Raw genomic sequence first — 19,988 nt, 5'->3', positions numbered from 1 at the left:
TGCCTTAAATAACCCCATCGCCTATTAAGATTCCACCTCCCTATTCATCAAGGAGGAGGAAGTAACTGGTCTACCAGCCCGAGTCACATGCACTGACAAGTGTGAGGCATACACACTGGCTCCGTGAGTGTGAAAGATTGTGGATGTTGCCTACAAACATGCAGAACCTCCATAGCCCTTATGGATTGCATCATTGCTGTAGGACACTCCTCCCATCATTCCTAATGGGAGAAGTGTCCAAGAGTGCAGATGCTATCTTTAAGAGCCATGGAGGCTCTGTGCGTTTGCAAGCAGCATGGACGGGCTTTCCACATGCCGTCAATAAGACAAAGGGAGACAAATGTCTCCTGGCCCACAACCTCTGAGGAGCCCCCAACAGGGCCAGCTCGGGGGCCCAAATAGCACTGGCCAGGGGAACACTCAGTCACTCTAGGGGTCCCCTGCAGCCACCGGGGTGCCCACTCCTGTCGCTGACCATCACCATCATGATCGCGCCGTCAGAGTAAGAGAGAGAGACTGGGGGCCCACCATGAGAGGTGGAGGCGGCGGGTCATTTCCTTGGCATCCCCTTGCTTGATTGACCATGGCTGGCCCCAGTGGGTGGGAAGGTGCTGCTATGCAGTGGGTGGGGGTGAGCAAGGAGGTGAAAAGCCCATTGTGGGCTGCCTCTGCTTGGGGTTGGGGACTGTGAAAGATGATTGGGGTGGGGGTTGAGCAAGGGAGTGGGACAAACAAGTTGCTCATGTCTGGAGTGCACTGCAGTGAAGGGAGAGACACCCATTGAGGAAGGACATATGAGGGTGTAATTCTTTACACTTTGGGTGTTTGGGGGTTTTTTTTGGGGGGGTAGCTGGAAATCTAAGGAAAGAAAAAGAGGTGAGCAGCCCAGCTTTGATACTGCAGGTCTTTCCTTTCCCATAGTATCATGACCATCTTATTCATATCTACTTGGAAGTAAGCCCCATTGTACTCAATTGGACTTATTTCAAGGTCAGTGAACCAACACTTGAGAGGCAGTGTGATGTAGTGGTTAGAGTGCTGGGTTAGGATTGGGAATGTCTGGGTTCAGGTCTCTCCCTGCTCAGCCCTGAAGCTCCCTGGGTAACCTTAGGCCAGATTCTCTCTCTCTCTCTCTCTCTCATCCTAACCTGCCTCGCAGGATTGTTGTCAGAATAAAGCGGGGTGTCACAAAAGGGGGGAGGTTTCCAAGGAACCCTGGACTCCTCAGAGGAAGGGCAGAATATAAATGTCACAGATAGTAAAATACCCACATATATGTATTTTGAGAATTGTCTTGAGATTTTGTGGGTCTAAATGCTGCATGTGTTCACTAACAGCATTTGGCAATTGTGGGAGATGGGTAGTCAAGGATTGACTACCTTGACTGCCCCTGACCATGGAGACTCTGAATATGTTAGGCGTAACAGTGAATAGAAGCCTCTTGCCTTCCTGTCCGGATCTGCAAGCTTCTAGAGGTATCTGACTGGCTGCCTATTGGTGAAAAGAGGATGCTAGATTACATAAACATATGGAGTCCAACCCTTTGTCCATCTAGCCTTTGTCCATCTGACTGTGCATTTTCTATACTGACTGAAGAAATGAATTTATAAAAATATAGCAATTAGAATGCTGGGTGTGTTTTTTCTTTGAAAAAGAAATAACTGTCATAACATGTTCAGGAACACATGTTTTCCTCCCTTCAAAATACTTTACTTATATGCAAACTGTTCATATAACTCTCAGAAGAGCAATTAAACCTCTCCTTGCTTGAAGAAGTCTGTGCTTCAGTTAGCCCCCTGCTAACTGAGCAAAGAAGTGTCTTTTAAAATGGTGACTCTCATATTTAGCAGGGGGGAAGCAACTGGCCATCAGAGAATCCAACACCAGTGAATCCACATGTGTTGGATTCTTTGATGTCACATAATTCTACATAGGGATTCATTATGTAGAATCTATGTGACATCATTATTCCCTATGGCAGAAATAATAAAACTTTTAAAAATCATTTTTAAAAATCATCCCTTTGACCAATTGCTTTGGGGCTAGGTGGTAGTTGGCAACCATGGCGGCCTCAGATTAGTCAGACTGTTTAAAAATGTGTATTCGTTTATTCCATACTGGGAGATTGCCCACATTTGATATGCACAAGCATTCACACAGGCACAAAACAAGGAGCCCACTCCATCTTGCCTCTGGGCCCACTCCAACCTTGGTATACTCCTGGTTGCATAGGTGATCTCTAGGAGTACATACATTTGTTATTTATTTGTTGTATTGTTTTATGCCTGTTTTTATATGTTTTTATACTCTTAGCATGTTGTTTTTATTGTGTTTTTATTGTATGTTTTAAACTTTTGTAAACCGCCTTGGGGCTATATTTTAACGAAAGGCGGTATAAAAATGCAAAAATAAATAATAAATAAATAAATACATACATACATACATACATACATGGCATCAAACGCATCTTTAGTTTAACCTAGTCTGTGTGGTCCTTTTATCTTTAAAAATAAGCTGAATAGGGTCCTGATTGCGGCCAGGAGAATTGCAAAGTGAGCAGGCTTTTAGCACTATCTCCCATGCCATTTTCCCGGCTGAAAATCCCTCCCCAAAGTGGCAGTTTGCCCCAGTGTGGCAATTTGGAATTGCTGCAAATGAAAGAAGAAAAACAAAAAGGATAAATTGCTTTCTCAGAGTGCCACTGTGTTTTTGTTATGATGCCCAATGTGTTTCGGAAGACTCCTTCATCAGGGTCTGGATAGCTCAAACTCTGCTGCAAACTTGTAATTATATTATCAAGGAAGATGCACAGTGTTTTTTCCTTGAGAATATAGCTATATGATTCCAGCAGACTTTCTGTGCCATCCAGGCAGTCCCTAATGAAAGAATATTCTAAAATGCACTCAGAATAATAATAGTAAAAACATAGTAGAACTCTAAGAAAGCATTTTCTCTTTTTTCTTCTTCTTCTTCTCAGATTAGGTGCCCCCACCCCTCCTGTTTGTGGATTTGCTGCAAATAACTGCTGGGGGGTATTTTTAGGGGGGGCAGAATGGCACATAGGGAAAATGCTAAAAAAAAAACCACCTTTCACCACACACCACAGCCCCAGTCTGGATTGGAGCCTTGTTTAGCTTATTTTTAAACATGAAAACCTGTCTTAGCATCCTATGCAGTTTGGCCAGTATAGCCCTAGGAAATACGACAGGGGTGCAAGCAAGGGTGTGGCCAATGCCTTCCCAGAAAATTTTCTTTCTTATCCTCTTGGGCCCCCCAGCCCACCCCTAGCAGAAGTCCAGAAGACTACAGTTTCTAACCATGCTGCTTGTCTTGGTTGCTGCTTAGCTTCCCTCCTCTCACTTCAACTTACTGCCCTCTTAACTAGGGGTGTGCACGGAAATGTCTGCCTGGTTCGGTTCAAGGCTGGGCTGGACCGGCCTTGAACAGAACTGGGCCAGTTCAGTCCGGCCCCCCATCGACCCCCCCCCAGGTCCGGTCCGGCTCATCCACAAATTTTTGGTTGTTGTTGTTTTAAATTAAAGTAAATAAGTACCTTTAGCCCCTTAGAGGGGCTTGCTGAAGCTGTGGGGGAGGGGTGTCCGCACGGGTTCCCTCTCCCCCTGCCGGCCTTCCTCATCACCGTTGCGGTCATTCTGTAAAGGCTTTTTGGCCCTTTCGGGCCTCCATACGAGTGAGCGGCCGCTATTTTGGCGGCTGCCGCACATGCGCCAATGCCCTCTGCAAGACTGTGGCCTCACAGAGGGCATTGGCGCATGCGCAACAGCCATCAAAATGGCGGCCGCTCGCTCATATGGAGGCCCAAAAGGACCAAAAAGCCTTTACAGAATGGCTGTGGCGGTGGAAGGCCGGTGGGGGGAGAGGGAACCCGTGCGGACACCCCTCCCCCACAGCTTCAGCAAGCCCCCCTGAAGGGGCTAAAGGTACTTATCATTTACTTTAATTAAAAAAAAACAACCAAAAATTTGTGGACCAGCCGGACTGGACCTGGCAGTCCGGTTCCAGTCTGATGGAACCTGGGGCGTGGTTTGGTTTGACCCCGAACCCCCGGACTGGACCGCCGGACCGCCGGACCAGTCCACACATCCCTACTCTTAGCTTGCCATTTAGATTGGGATGCAAAACCATTGTGAAAGCCCCAAAAAGTGGTGGGTGGGGTGGTGAGTTTGAAAATGATTGTAAATAATGGAACAAAAACCTGTATGAATGACTAATAAAATGAAAAATAACAAGTTGTTCCTGTAAGAACTAATCTGCCTACTTTCCTTTCATTATAATCTTGATAATTACCATCCTCACAAGTGAGCCCACTTCAGCCTTAAATGTTCACACATCTGCCATCTTGAATTGGGATGGGTGACATCATCACAAAGTACGCCATTGAGGTGCCCTATGTGTCACTCACTACAATTGTACCAAATTTGGTTCAGATCGGTTAAACAGTCCACAAGTTAGCCCACTTGCGCCTGAAACATTTCCCCGTCCACCATCTTGAATTTGGTGGATGACATCATCACAAACTACGCCATTAAGGTGTCTCTATGTGTCCCTACAACTGTTTGGTTCATATTGGTCCAGGCATTGCAAGGTTGAAAGGGGAAGACACATGGACACACACACAGAATGCTGGATGATCTCATAAGCTTACTTTCCTTTAGGAAAGTAGTCCAAAAAAGCCTAAGGAGTCCAAAGATGAACCAAAACTATAATAATGAAAACTAAACAATGAAACCATTTTTAAAATCTTGCATACTCCTACTGGCAAGGGGATCTCTAAGGCAGCAAGCACCCCCCGAAAAGTGGCTTCCTCCCATTTCTATTTCTTATATGTGGGACACAGCTCACCAAATCATAAGTGCCCTTTGCCCCTTCTGTGCAGCCACCCTTAATTTTTTCTTCTTCTGGTCAGTAACTAATTGGTCAGCAACCAATTTTTCTGGAGGGCTGAATAGAGGCTGAATCTTCTTGCCTGGTTACAAAGAGCTCATTTGATTTCTGTACAACAGGGCTTCCCTGTTGTACAGTGTACCTGGGCAAGGGAAACCAAAGAAAGCTCTATGAATGTCAGAGTTTTGAAGGCTAAACCAGGTTTTACTGCTCGGTGTTTGAAAGAAGTTATTGTCTCTTTAATGGTAAAAGAAGTCTGTTATCATCTTGGTGCTTGCATTTTCAGTTTGCCTGCTCTGGGTGGGGCATGGAAAGGGCAATATTTGCCCGCTGTGTGGTTCTATTCTTTTTGTGTTTGTTTTTTGTATTATCTTTCCCCCCCTGTGAATTTACCAGATGTCACATGGATTTATGTCAGGGGTGCACTGCGATTGTCTAGAGTACATAGAACCGTTTACGGAATGTTTAAGAAGTCACCAATAGCATCTCATTTGCATTGCTAAGATATGTGTTTAAATGCCAACATGCAGTTCACAAACTAAAGGAGGGCAAAAGTGCAGGATATTATTCTTCCTATTTCAGGCCTAGAAGAGCTTAAAGTGGCAGCCACCAAGAGGGTGGTGGTTACTTTCCCTGTGCCTTCAGGAGCAGTCTGCCTTGAACAAATTTTCAGCAGGTGAGGTTTCCTGTGGCTTCAGCTCCACCCCAAGAAAAAATCACCTGTTTAATTTCTATGCATCAAACTGCTATTAAAGACATACCATCAGGGCTAGAAAAAGGTAACAACTCAATCTGCAACCAAGAGGCTCCAAAGGGTGTGAAAATGTGATTGACAAGGCTCCATTTGGTTGTCTGTCCAATTTGAAATTCCTTCCTAATTAAAACTATTTCTTTTCCCCCTTTCCCAATTTCAAAATGGTTCATGTCAATTTGAATAATGTCGGCCAATGGCTTGAAAGGATACTCTGTGTGTATGTGTGTGTGTGTGCGTGCGCGCGCTCACACACATGCGCATACAGAAGGGGATACTCCAAAGCATTGTGAACATTGTGCTCTCTACTCCCTCCCATTTCAAGCCATACTGAATCTTTATCAGATTCCTAACTGGCAACAGCGGCACAGGGCAAGGGTGAATCTTAATGTGAGGAAAGCCTACATGCCCATAGCTCAGTGGTGGGGTGCATTTTTATTTGCAAAAAGTCTCTCATTAAGTTATTGTAAAAACCTTTGCCTAGAACCTTGAGGAGAGTGTAGGCACTGGGTAGGCTTGGTCTAACCCAATAAGGCAACTTCATTTTGACAAAACTGTGATGAGGTTCTAGGGAACATTACCAAATTTATTTGCTACTGTACTAATAGGCTGTGGTCTTTGAGAGACCACTCTTAAAACCACTGTGGGAGTTGAGGTGGGTTCAGCTCAGAAGCACACAATGTTGTTATGTCAAATACATACACTAACTTTCATTCTGATGTCTCTGTTTCCAGAGATCGCATTGCACCATCTCGTACATCTTTCTGGGACCCATTTGAAAAAAGGGTGCAGGGGTGGGAAATTTGGCCATCACTTTTTACACAAGGTCTCACAAGTTCCGGCTAAAAATATCTGTCTGTACATTTGTTAGAGGCAGAGGATGGTTTTCAGTGGGAAAAGGTGGCAACTGTCAAGTTTATACCTGCTGGCACTCTATGTTGATAAAAGAAATGGATCCAGCACTTTAAAGTGTAAAGAATAGGGTTGTTGTTTTTTAATGCATTTGTTTGTTTTATTTATCAAATTTGTATGCCGTCCCAAACGTCCATCTCTGGGTGGCTCACAACAACATAAAAACAAGCCATAAAAAATTAAAAACCTTAAAACAATTTAAAACCTCAATTAAATTAAAGAGCTTGGGTTAAAAGGTAAGTCTTTAATGACTTTTTAGAAGTTATCAGAGATGGGGAGGCTCTCATCTCAGCAGGGAATGCATTCCAGAGTGTCAGGGCAGCAACAGAGAAAGCCGGTCTTTGCATAGCCGCCAGACAAGCTGCAAACTGGCTGCAGGCGGACCTTTCCAGATTGCCAAGCTACAACAACCTGGAGATTAAAGCCATTTCCAGATAGAGTAGAAGACTCAGCAGCTGAGACATCTTTTTTGTGTGTGTCTCCTCCCCAACTGCTGTAGTAAGCAGGATTCTAGATGTGCTGCAGAACAGGATAGAGAGAGGTGTGGGTTGGATTAACAAACCAGGGAGCTGAGATGGGTTCGAGAAGCTGCAGCTGCACTAGGAAATGTAAGTCCTTTATCAAAGTGCTTCAAAGAACCCTATTTCAAAGCACTATTTTTTGTATGTCAGTAACTGGATGTATAAAAAATAAATATGAACATAGAGGCAAGCATCCTTTCCCCCCTTCCCTTTTGTCTTGCCCTTCAGAACAGGAAATGACCATGTTTTGGTAAGTTTGTACACAGTGTGTACAACAAGAAAGAAATACACAGAGGATATTCACACGATAGGGTGTGAACCATGGGCTTGGCTGCGAGCCCGGTGGTTCCTAGGCGGGTAACCCGCCTAACTACCCCTGCCCTAAAACCAGGTTGCGGAGTGAGTGCTCTGCAAACTTGGTTTTAAAGATCGTGAGTAGCGGTGGCACAGCTCCGCACCGCGGTTACTCATGAGTAGACCCCCCCGGAGGGGAGGTGAAAAGCCGCCTCCCGGCTCTGGGGGTCTCCCCAGTATGCCCTGTACGCTCGCGCAGCCCCCAACCTCCCCAGCCCCCGCTGGCTCCGTCACGGAGCCGGCAAACGTGTGGGCGGCCAATCCAGCCGCCCAGGGCTCCCTCCCTGCTCGTGTGCGGGGAAAGCAGGCTTAGCCCGCTCTCCCCGCACACTCTCCAATACCGGGTCTCAAGTGATCGTGAGACCCAGCACACAGTGTGTTTCAACAAGTAAGAAATACCAGATTTATTCCTCCCCCCTCCTATAAAAGAAGCTCATATTAAATAATAAACTTCAATAAGAAACTAATGAGACAACACATCAAAAATGAAGTCACTTTGCATCCTTTAGCTTCATAAGGAATACCATGTATTAAGGCTGTACACACCATCTATGTGTAGAGCCAAAATGGGGTCTGCGAGGAGACCCCGCTCTCCCTGCAGACGATCAGGAAGCACTCCCTGGGCAGCCGGATCGGCCTCCCAGATGGTTACCAGCTCCATCATGGAGCCGGTTGAGGCGGTGGGGATCGGCGGCCCCCAGAAGTCCCTGAAAGCCCCACGCAAGTGCACGGTGCCTTGTGGGGAGCCCCCCAATGCCAGGAGGCTACTCATGAGTCATTGCAGTGTGGAGCCATGCTGTGGTGACACAAAATCTTTTAACTCGGTTTTCAGGTGCTCCCGAGCCCGAAACGCGGGTTATGCAGCAGGCTTCGTAAGCAGGCTTCCACCGAAGCACCACCAGCAGCCACGCAGCTCCCATTGCTGCCCACAAGCCACATGCACTGGGCTGGGTTCCCTTAGCCTGGTTCCTGCTGCTTGTGATCATAGCCTCGTACCCTCATTATCTAGACATTGTATAGAATGTATTCCAAACCCATGATGATTGTGTTTATCCAAAATGGGGGGATTTGCTACTGTGAATAGATAGAAGTGGGGAAAGCACCACCTGATTAATTTATTCACTCTTAAAGGCTCAGGGTAGAAAAAGTGGCAACCTGACAGGAAGGAGGTAAAGAAAAAAGGTGAGTATTTTCCTATGTACACAAACCGCTCCTGTTCATTTTTACTGTCAAGTGATAAACAAAACCTTACTGGGAAAGTTGACCTATTACTTATGAACATGTGACATCATAAGCTATCTCACTATATTTGTTTCTGAAATAAATTGTGTAGTTTGGGTTGGTAACATCAATGAACAGAGAGCCTATTCTTCTTGAGAGGGGAAATGGATTAAATGGCTTGTTGGCCTGACTCCAGACAATACTAAATCTCTTTAAAGGAACAAGTACTTTCTTCAACTTTTAAGCATTGTTCAGGCCACCAGACTGCAAAAGGCTGTAAATAACATTAAGATTAAAAAAAACCCAACACCTTTCCATTCAATAGCAGGCTGGAAATAGAAACGGTGTTTCACAGAAGCCTCAAAATTATAGTGCTTTATAGATTGCAGCCTGCCCTGTGGTCAATAAAGTGGCTATTCAATGCACTGAAGAAATAGTTGCTCTAATTTTAACATTGTACTCCAATAGTTCGGGATTTGCTTTCTCGTAAAACACCTGTCACATCTTTCCTTTCTTAAGTCTGTCAAGGAAAATTCCTTTTCTTTTTTTTTAACCCTACCTTCTGCTGTGTTGGTAGCAGGAAAAATAGAGGGAACACACAGGCCTAAAAACACAACTGTTCCTTACTGTTACAGCCAGGATCTGCAGAAACGGCAACCAACTGCTACAGGAAATGCAGAGGTCCAAAAAGCACAACTAAGCAACACAGTGCCCCCGGCATATATAACAACCTCCCCCTCATTTAGCCAACATAGTGCTTCGTCCAGTTAGGGGAAACCTTTTCACAGGATAGTCTCTGAAGTCTATCAGAAGGTGTAAAAGGTCCAGGGGGCTGACCCTTGGCAACTGCCGCAGACAAGAAACAGCTATCACAGTCATCCCTTGCTGGCCCTGATAATTCCACAAGGAGAACCAATGGGACACTGTTATTCCTGGATACAACTCAACAGAAGGAACGGGGTTGGGGGGGGGGACTGGGGATGGAGTAGCACTGTATATTAAAGAAGGGATAGATTCCGACAAGCTAGAAAATCTAGGAGGACCTGAGCAGGGGCAGAGCCACCATAGACTAGTCTGCCAAGACAGGCCCACATGCTAAGTCCAGGGTTTCCACCTGGTGGGCTGGTCTACCCACCGCAAGAGGCAGGCAGACCAAGTCTACACCCCAGACTTAGTACATCAGCCAGCCTCAGAGGACTGGTCTACCCACTGACCCCAATTGCTCTCTGTAGAAAAACAGGCCTCAAAATGGCGCTCAGAATACTTGAAATGTTTTGAGTGTTTCCAGATTGATTCAGGAGCTTTGGCTGCTGTTTAGATGAATCAATTCAAGGATTTTGCAATTCGTTTCAAGCTCAAAACCAATTGCTAAATTATTTTGTGCAGGTTCCTAGTCTGGACCATCTGTTCAGAACAGCCTCTATTTCCTTAGGGATGATGAAGTGCAATTGTGACAGCCCAGATAAGGTTTCCATCCATAAAGTCCTTAACTCAGCTGATAAGAATGTGGATCCATTTTCCAAGATGACCGTGTCATTGCATGTTGATAAGGAGACATCTCACCAGACATCTCATGTTGGTGGCTTTTGAATGGCTTAAATCCTTTTGGCAGTTCCTCAGAAGGCCAGCCCTTCCACACCCAGTTTAAAACACAGCCAAGTTTGGGATCCCAGCAGTCAATTTTGCAATTTGGTCAGCCTGAAGCGGTGGATCTGAGAGGGCGTCCAGCATCAAGACTACCACTGCTGGTGTCACAGCAAAATCTGAGCAGCCGACTCAGAGCGCCAGCATTAGCTATTGTTCTTCCTGGCTTGTACACAAGTGTATATTCATAAGCATTAAGCAACATACTTCATCACTGCATACAAGGTGAGAGTACTAAAGGCGTAGGCTTGTCCACAGAGAAGATTCCCAAAAGAGGCTTGTGATCAGTATCAGTTTCAAAGGCACAGTGATAGAAATAGTTGTGGAACTTCTTGAATCCTGCAATAACAGCATGGGCTTCTCTGTCCATTTGTGCAGAGTTCCTTTCAGTGGAAGACATAGTCCTAGAATAGTAAGCAACTAGTGCCTTTGTGCCATCTGGCCCCCTGTGGCTAAGCACTGGTCCAACACCATAAGGTGAAGCATCAGTGGTAAGAAACAGGGGTTCCTTTTCATCATAATGTACAAGCACAGTTTCAGAAGCCAATAATGTCTTGACATTCCGAAAATCCTCATATGGTGAGTCCAGTGCCAGCTGACTTCTTTTCCCCAGCAAATGATGAAGTGGCTCTGCAATAGTAACTTTTTGTGGAAGGAAGACATGGAGCCGGGTCTCACGATCCGTGAAACTCAGTTTGGGGAAGTGAGCGGGAAGAGAGCCCTGGGCGGCCGGATCGGCCGCCCACACGATTGCCGGCTCAGAGACGGAGCCGGCAGGGGCTGGGGAGCTCGGGGGCCGTATGGCCCCTGGAAGCCCCAGTATGCCCTGCGTGAGCACACAGGGCATACTGGGGAGACCCCCAAGCCGGGAGGCTGTTTTTAAGCCTCCCAGCCAGGGATCTACTTACAAGTAGCTGTGGTGCGGAGCCGCACCGCAGCTACTCACGAGCAGATAGCTCAGGTTTGTGGAGCGCTCGCTCCACAAACCTGGGCTAAGGGGCGGGCTACAGGAGTGGGTTAGCCGCTCCAGAACCACCAAGCTCGGCTGCGAGCCCGGTGGTTCTGACGACCCACAAAAATTGGGCTAGGCTTTCCTAGCCCAATTTTTGTGATCGTCAGAATAGCCCCATGGTACTTAATTAAATTTTGTTTTAGCAGTTTTGGCATCCTTTTAAAATGTTGTTTTAAAGATTTAAATTGTAATGTTTTTACTTTTTCTATGTTGTTTATTTTAACTACTGTTTTAAGGTGAGTTTTTTTGTATTTATTTTAACTAATGTTTTAGCGTTTTGTTTGTTGTAAACTGCCCAGAGACGTGAGTTTGGGGCGGTATAGACATGTGTTTAAATAAATAAATAAATGGTGAAAATTGAGTAGCCCTAGGCAAGTTTGAAGCTCCTGCTTTGTCTTTGGAGTAGATGCATCATGGATCACATATACCTTATCTTTGGTGGGATGAATTTAAAGGGCTTTCAGTGCCCTTTCCCTGCCGAGGACGGGCAGAGCGCTCCAAAAATGAACAATTGGTGTAGCCCACTGGATCTCTGTAACTGGTTCAAGAACTCCTTGTTTGATAAGGTGTTCAAGTGCTTCTTTGATTTTTTTTTCACATAGGGCAAAAGGCACATTTCTGGGTTTCATGCAAATTGGTGCAACAGATGGCTCCAAATGGAATGACAATGGCTTTCTTTTATAAGCTCCCAGTTTCTCACAAAGCACCTTGGGAAATCTGTTGATCACTTTTGCTAGCCGATCAGATAGGAGCCTTCATTGCAGTGCTTCATCATAAACCCCACATACAAGGTGGGGTTTACATACTCAGCATGTCTTCTAAGAAGTCCCCCAATTTCCAAAGTTGAGAGAGATTACACAGCTCTATGATATAAGCAGCAATGCCTTCTCCAGGTTGTTGAATTCATTTGTGAAATTTAAATCTCTGTACAATGAATGATGGTGTTGGGGAGAAATGAACCTTCAGTAATTCTACAAGTACATCAAATGTTTTAGACTTTGGTGAAGCAGGAGCAGTGAGTGCTCTTATTAAGGCAAATGTCTGAGCTCCACAGACAGTCAAAAGGACAGCTTGCTTTTGTTCAGGGCTATTTTGTTTGATTCAAGATAAAAAGAAAGCCTCTCTGCATATGAATCCCAGGAAGCAGGACGACTAATATCAAACGCTTCAAAGGGTGCAAGAGCAACCATTTTAGCAGACGATCTGCTCAGGTTTTCAATTTGGGGTTTATTTCGGAATTCGTACCACTAACATTTGAGAACAGATCCATACTTCTTGCTGGTTTTCAGCTCTCAGCATATCCCATCCCCATCGCCAGAAGTGATGTGTTGTTAGCAGAAAAAATGGAGGAAACACACAGGCCTAAAAACACAACTGCTTTTCATTGTTACAATCGGGATCTGCAGAAGTGCCACCCAACAGCTACGGCTCCCAAAAACTACAAGAGTCCCAAAAGCACAGCTAAACAACACAGCACCCCTGTGTGTTTGTCCCTGACCCTCTAATAATGTTTGCATATCCAGTTTGATACAAACCACAATGCATGGGCCTAGGGAACCCTGATAGAGGTCTTTCTTTTCCAGGGAACCCTGACAGGGGTCTTTCCTTGCCAGTCTGCCATGTTGATTCAAGATGGTGGCCAAAGTGTAGATAACACCCCTTTATAGCCTATGTGCTGGCAGTTATATGAGCCAAATTCAGAGCACATGGCAGGGGATCCTAGGCAAGAGTCAGGCGCGTAACAATGATAGGGCAAGGGGAGACAGTTGTCTGGGGGCCCCACTGCCTGGAGGGGCACCCCAGGGGCACCTCATGTGACTCCCCATTGCCCCCTGCCCAGCCCCATAGCCTCTCAGCCACTTGCCCTCTTCGCCGTCTCTTCTGCTGGCCCGCAATCGAAGCAGCAGGCAAGCTGCAAAGAGCTCCTTTTCTCCCGCCTCTCAGCTGATCGGCGGGTGGGCGGGGCTTCCACGGAGGCCTTCGTGTAGGCCGCAGTGAAGCCTGAACTCGAGTAGGGCCCAAGCAAGCCAGGAAGGAGGAGGCAGCCAGAGTGTTCTCTGCAGCAGAAGACTCCTTACTGCCCTGCTTAACCCAGACCAGCATTTGCCAGGTAGAGTGTGAACTCCTTTTTGTGGTTACCTTTCCCGCCCCCCGCCCCCATATATAGGGATCTGCTTGCCATAGGGCTTGGATATGGGGGGGGGAGGGACCGAGAAGTCTCTGGATATTTATTTTGAAACAGCTTGGAAATTTTGCTGACTTAAAAAAAACTATCTAAAAAGTCCTATAAGTGGCTTGTTTCATGGCAGAAAATTGCAAAAACTTCTGGAACAGTATTTTATTAATTTTATTTATTCATTCATTCATTTATAAATGCACTTATGTTCAAGTTGTTTTGCAACCCAGAAGGTCTGAGTGAGAACTGGGAAGCATGTGTGGTGCTTTTATTTTATTTTTCTTGTGTGTGAACTGCTCCCCAATAACTTGCAGGGACTTCAGGGTAAATCTGGCCAACATGTGAATGCAGCACCTCCATTCCAGAGAAGATGTGTCTTAAAGGGCTTTAAAAGCCTCCTGTGAAAAACCTCCTGCAATCAAACTTGACTGAATTTGTTCAGAATTCTGGGAAAACAAACATAGGTTCACCCTGCATGATTGAAAGTCTCCTTTGCTAATCTGCAGCGAGGGGCCCATTTTAATAATTCATCTTTCTAGTGTGTTCTAGGCATTAAAAGTAATACAAATGTATAGTACTCAATGTATATCACTATATATTGTGATGTGTGTGTGTGTATTCAGTGAAATGTATTTGCAGGCAGCATACTTATTTTGGAATATCAGACTTAAATCCTTGGGGGCCTGGGGTGTGCGGAGGCCCTGGACTTTGGGGGGGGGGGCATTTTAAAATCTTGTCTCTGGGCCCACTCCAACCTTGCTACGCCCCTGGCAAGAGTCACCATTTTAAAAGAAGGTGGAAGTTGGCTCTAATCGTTTGACTTAGAACTGCTTCTTGACTTGTTGTTTTTAAATAAAGATGCCCCCCAATACAAATAATTTGATATACCTGCATTCCAGAGATGAAAGCCAAAGATGCATACAGCTGAAAAGCACACAATGGGGCTATTCTCACGATCTGCAAAAATCGGGCTAGAGAGCCTAGCCTGATTTTTGCAGATGTAAGAACCACCGGGCTCCGCTGCAAGCCCGGTGGTTCTAGAGCGGGTAACCCGCTCAAGAACCCCTGCCCTAAAACCAGGTTTGCAGAGTGAGCGCGTGAGTAGCCACTGTGCGGCTTCGCGCTGTGCCTACTCATGAGGAAGCCCCCAGAGGGGAGGCGAAAAGCCACCTCCCGTCTCTGGGGGTCTCACCAGCATGCCCTGTCCACTCGCTGAGGGCATTCTAGAGCTTGAGGGGGCCAATTGGCCCCCGCTCCTCCCAGCCCATGCCGGCTCCGTCACGGAGCTGGCAATTGTGTTGGCAGCCGATCCGGCTGCCCAGGGCTCCCTCCCCTCTCACCGCCCCAAACCAGGTCTCACTGATTGTGAGACCCGGTCCTTTGACTTTTGTGTGGAAAGTATGATTCCATCGACTATCATGAGATCAAAAACTATGTTCTAACTGAATTTGGGAGCTGTGTGTGCTCCCAATTTTTGCATGTGTGGAAGCAAGGTAAGAGGAAAACCTGGGTAGCTTTTCCTCCTGCCTTGCTTCCACACAATCATTTCTACCCAGTTTTTCCTCTTACCTTGCCTCCACACATGTGAAAATTGGGAGCACACACAGCTCCCAAACCTGGATAGAACACAGTTTTTAATTGTGTGAATGACCTCCATGTGAAATAGTATATGCAGAAACTCTGTCTCCTTTCATTTGATTCACTCTTCTCTCCCAGGCAAACTGCCCATTTATTTATTTATTCACTTCATTTATTCATTTAATAAATTTGTTAAATAAATTTCCACCCCCAGCTTCCTTGTCTGGCCTGTTAGAAATGATTAATTTGGAGGATGAGCTGCTGCCAAATTCTGGCACTACTTCTTCCAGTTTGCTGGGAGGCTTCTTCTTGGACCTGACAAGCAATGGCTTGCAGTACAGTATCTATATTAGTGGCCATACTGTAGACATTATGCAGAATGAGGTGTCTGTTCTATGGTAGAATTTGGGCTTGTGCCACTTCAGACTGAACATAGACTAGATAACCATATTTTTGAGTGTGTGTGTGTGCGTGTGCATGACTTGCTACATATCTATCTTAAAATATCTAGAGCATTAAAATAAAAGGATGTTGCAGCCTAAACCCCATATTTTAAACACCGCTTCCTGTGTAAGGTGCTTTTCTTAATAGGATGCACACACCATTCAGCAGGACCTAACAGCAGTATGATGTTTTTAAAACTTCTCCAATGCCAGGCACTCACCAATTAACTGCTGAAATATTTTCATTGATGTGTACCCTCTAGCTTTAAGATCCAGTAGTCATTTACTCTCTACAGACTTCTCAGTCTGTTTGCGTTGAAAATGCCACCTCTACTGTTATCTCTGCCTTCTCTCTTGGTTTGTTATTTCAAAAGAAGTTCTGTGTTCTTCTCCACCCTACACCCATCCCCATCTTATTGCCTCCATCTAAATATCCTATTTAGTCTTTAGGGAGTTAGGATTATTATTTTTTCTCCTTCAAAATCTTGTTAAGTCTTTTAACATCTGTCTCGTGATGCTGCAATCTACAGATAATTAATTCTGTAAATTTCTTGTCACTTTTTAAATTTTTATTTTTTTTGGCTGTTCATTCCAGTCTGATGTAGAGCAGATGTTCAGGTTTGCAAACATTTGTTTTATGTTTCTGATACTATTGAAGGTAAACACTGCAGTACCTCCAGTTTTTCAACAGCTGGAATTTCTGCAGTATATGTGTATTTGCTAGGATAACTGCAAACTTGCCTGAACCTCTCTGAAGTGGGTTTATAAATTCAATGAATATTTAGCCTGGATTCAGACGTAACAGCTAACCTCAGTTAAACGTGACTGAGGTTCCAATTCTGAAATCAAAATTGTGTCACAGACGCCCACCAAACTGTGGTCTGCCAAACTCCAGTTGCAGGATAGGGGAACCCATCCCAGCGCTTGGCCTCCAAGGTCAATCCCAGCTAGCTCCATGGCCTGATTGTGGGCAGAGCATCACCACACCACACCACATGCTGATATTGTTACATGCTGTTCCATAAACAACAAGAAATATTTACATACCACTCTTCAACAAAAGTTTCCAAAGCAGTTTATATTGAGAAATAATCAATAAATAAAGACAGATCCCTGTCCCCAAAGGGTTCACAATCTAAAAAGAAACCTAAGATAGACACCAGCAGCAGTCACTAGAGGAGTACTGTGCTGGGGGAGGATAAGACCAGTTGCTTTCCCCCTGCTAAATAAAGAGAAGCACCATGTTAAAAGTGTGCCTCTTTGCCCAGTTAGCAGGGCAAAGTTAACAGATGCCCAGTTAGCAGTTAAAGATCCTAGACTTGTACTGTATATTTGGTTCTTAAAATAAAATGGTTTGTCTCAGTAAAATCTTTATTTTTGTGAGCATGTTTTTAATACTGGCTCAGTCCCGCCTTGTCTTATAGGTGGTTCGCCTAGGTTGCTGTAAACTCCCATCCCTGCATAGATCACAAGTGACCAACCTTAATTCAGTGAGATCAACAAGAACAGATTTATTCCCATTGCCACTGAGTTGTACATAAAAGAGCCCAACCAGTACATCACATAACCTTTTAACTCAACCTCCTTTCAGGGAACTCATAGACATGAACATATCATCCCATTGTTATGCTGGGAACAACCCTGTTTTCCCTAGCCCAAATACAATATTACTGCAGCTAACCTGCCAAAGTGGCACCTTTTAAATCATTGGTTCCATCTTTTATATTTAACAGGGGAGAGTAACTAGCCCAGCATATCATATCTCCAGTGGCTGATCCTGGTGTCTCCTCTGTGTTTTTGTTTTTGATTATGAGCCCATTTAGAACAAGGAACCATTTTCTCGTAGTTTTTTGCTGTGTAAACCTCTTTGAGAGGTTTTGTTGAAAAGCAATATATAAATGTGTTTAATAAATATGTTTAATACTGTGTGGCTGTTCACACACCAAACTGGCCTTGAAATCTGTCATAATTATGAAAACCTCACCTCCCTGCACCCTCATATATTTTTGAATTCATGATCCAGATGTTGAAGAATACCAGTTTACATGATGCACAAGCTCCCATCGATAGAAAGGACCCTGTTGGGGCTGCTGATCAAACCGTCCCTTTCAGTATCAAGGTCAAATAAAGAACATGCCTGTCAAATAAAGAACTAGAACAGTCTGTGTGGGACTGATTGACCCAGCTGAGAACCAGTGTGGTGTCATCAATTGCTAGAGTGTCAGATTAGGACTAGGGAGTGCCGAGTTCAAATCCATGTTCAGTCATGAGACTCACTGGGCAACTTTGGGCCAATCATGTGTCTCTTCTTGACTTAGCCCACCTCACAGGGTTAAAAATAACTATGAACCCTGCTTTGAGCTCCTTGGAGGAAGAACAGGGTATAAATGCAGAAATAAATAATTTGTGTCTCCTTGTGGATCTTGTGCAGCTCGTTAATACTGGATACATAGAGACATGTACAATACCTATTAACACAATGTCAGTACCCTCCAAAGCTCCTGCTGGTTGGTGTTTGGCCCACTTAGGCACACTGTGTGTTAATCAGTGCTTTTACGCCAGAGCTGTGGCTAAAGCAGTAATAATAAATCAGTGAAACAGATGATTAATCACACTAATTAAAGAATGGAATGTGTTCATCCCTAATTATTGCTCTCACATTAATGAATTGGGAACTGAGGCAATCATACAAAAGCAGTTTCTACAATGTCATGAAGGAAATCTGAGCAGAGGAGTAATCTACACATCACCACCACCACCACACCTCTCCACCATTATCCAACTGGTTATCCTTGTGGTTTCCTCTCATGTATCCCAAACTGATAACCTGCATCTCCAATGCCTTTTTGAAAAGTTCACGTAAACGTATTGCATCGGTAGCGTTAACAGGGGCCACAGATAACCGGCAGCAGACACATACCAACCCCGACAGTAGAGCAATTTGGCTGCTAAGACAGTTTGAATGGAAATAAATAAATAAATAATCCATTTGGCCATTTGGTACACTGCTTGTAACAAGGGGAGCTTGCATTCTGCAAGCATAGATATAGGTTCCGTGCTAGAACTAGAAATGCCTCTTCCAGTTCCTAAGGGGCAGGGGTATAGCTAGGGGAGAGGGGATCCGTGTTCGCCCCTCTCCCAGCAACCCCTTGGAGGGAGAGAGATAATGAAGAAAATAGGGAGGGTGTTGCTGGGACACCCTCAGGAGCTGGGGGGCTCTGTTCAGTTATAGCTACAGCCCTGATAAAGGGGCAGTGAATTTTGATACACCCAGTATTTTGCTTCTCATGCAGCTTGGTTTGCTCTTTGCTTGAATGCTGACCTCTTGTTATTGCTTCATGCTTCAAGTTTTGACTGTTATGTACAAAAATGTCCTATTTTCTGACTTTATGAGTAACTGCAGTGTCTTAGACTGTGTATGTGGCAAATTTAAGCTAGGCAAAAGCAACTTTTAAGTCACTTATATTAAAATAAAGAGGCTAGAAGACTGTTTTGAGTTCAAACTGACTGTTAATCATGGGTGTTTATCACTGGAGGCTTTTGTGCCACATTTGAAGAGCTTTAATCTCCTAGAATGAAATGGGGTGGGAGGGGGGAACTGGATATAGTGGAAAGTTATCTTTTTGCCCTGATATTTCAGCCTATCTCCAGCTTTTTTATAAAGTAGGCAGATGGCATCACACATCTCGCACTGAAAACAGCTGTTGGATTATCATCAAAGAGTTGCTAATTAAAGCTTCATGAACAGCAAGTATAAGGTATATACTTTAATGGGTGTATACCTTAATATAATGGGTGCAAGCATGTTTTCAATGGCGTGTATTCAGAGACACAAACACACCAGTTGACATTGGCTCTAACTCCCCACCACTTTTTAAGTTGAAATCTTGAGGTTTAAGACTGAGCACATGAATTGATTCACATCTATAGGCACATCATTCAATGTCTCTGTACATGATTACTATACATTTGATGATGGGGAGCTGATGGGTGAAATTACTCCATTGAAAAGCACTGTGTTTGTATGCACATTGATCTGGGAGTATGAAAGTATGCACATTGATCAGCAATAGTTATCACATGCATGTTCCTCACTTGATGACTTCAAATTAAGAGATGACTTGCATGTGTAACTTGGCTATTGCTGATCAAGGTGCATACTTTCATACTCACAGATCACTGTGCACACAAACACAGGACTTTTCAATAGAGTAATTTCACCCAGTCAGCAACCCAACATCAAATGTGTAGTCATCGTGTACAGAGACAACGAATGGTGTGCATGTAGATGTGAATCAATTCATGTGCTCAGTCTTAAACCCCAAGACTTTAACTTAAAATTTAAAAAGACTGCTGCCAGCAATAATATTACTTTAAATATACACCATACTGTGTTTACATATGGATAGTATTGGATAGTAACAAGGTTTCTGTTTTGTTTTACATGCCTTGTAAAACAAGGGAAGGGGAG

At 44.6% G+C, this 19,988-nt stretch overlaps 1 protein-coding gene across 5 annotated transcripts in view; it reads left to right on the top strand.

Moving 5' to 3' along the window:
• The window catches only part of C5H4orf19 (chromosome 5 C4orf19 homolog), an 82,163-nt gene that overhangs the window by 23,463 nt on the left and 38,712 nt on the right, over positions 1–19,988 (top strand). The window contains exon 1 of one of the 5 annotated variants that reach the window (XM_053251214.1): positions 13,309–13,430. The exons of the other annotated variants lie outside the window; for them this stretch is intronic. The gene's annotated coding sequence lies outside the window, so the exon portion shown is untranslated. Of the gene's footprint in view, positions 1–13,308; positions 13,431–19,988 lie in introns of those variants that run through there. 5 annotated transcript variants of the gene reach the window in all.

This window comes from Hemicordylus capensis, chromosome 5 (genome assembly GCF_027244095.1).
Source record: "Hemicordylus capensis ecotype Gifberg chromosome 5, rHemCap1.1.pri, whole genome shotgun sequence".
In the NCBI taxonomy this organism is placed as follows: Eukaryota; Metazoa; Chordata; class Lepidosauria; order Squamata; family Cordylidae; genus Hemicordylus; species Hemicordylus capensis.
Note: the sequence above shows the minus strand (reverse complement) of the source record. Positions and strands in the feature narration are given on the sequence as shown.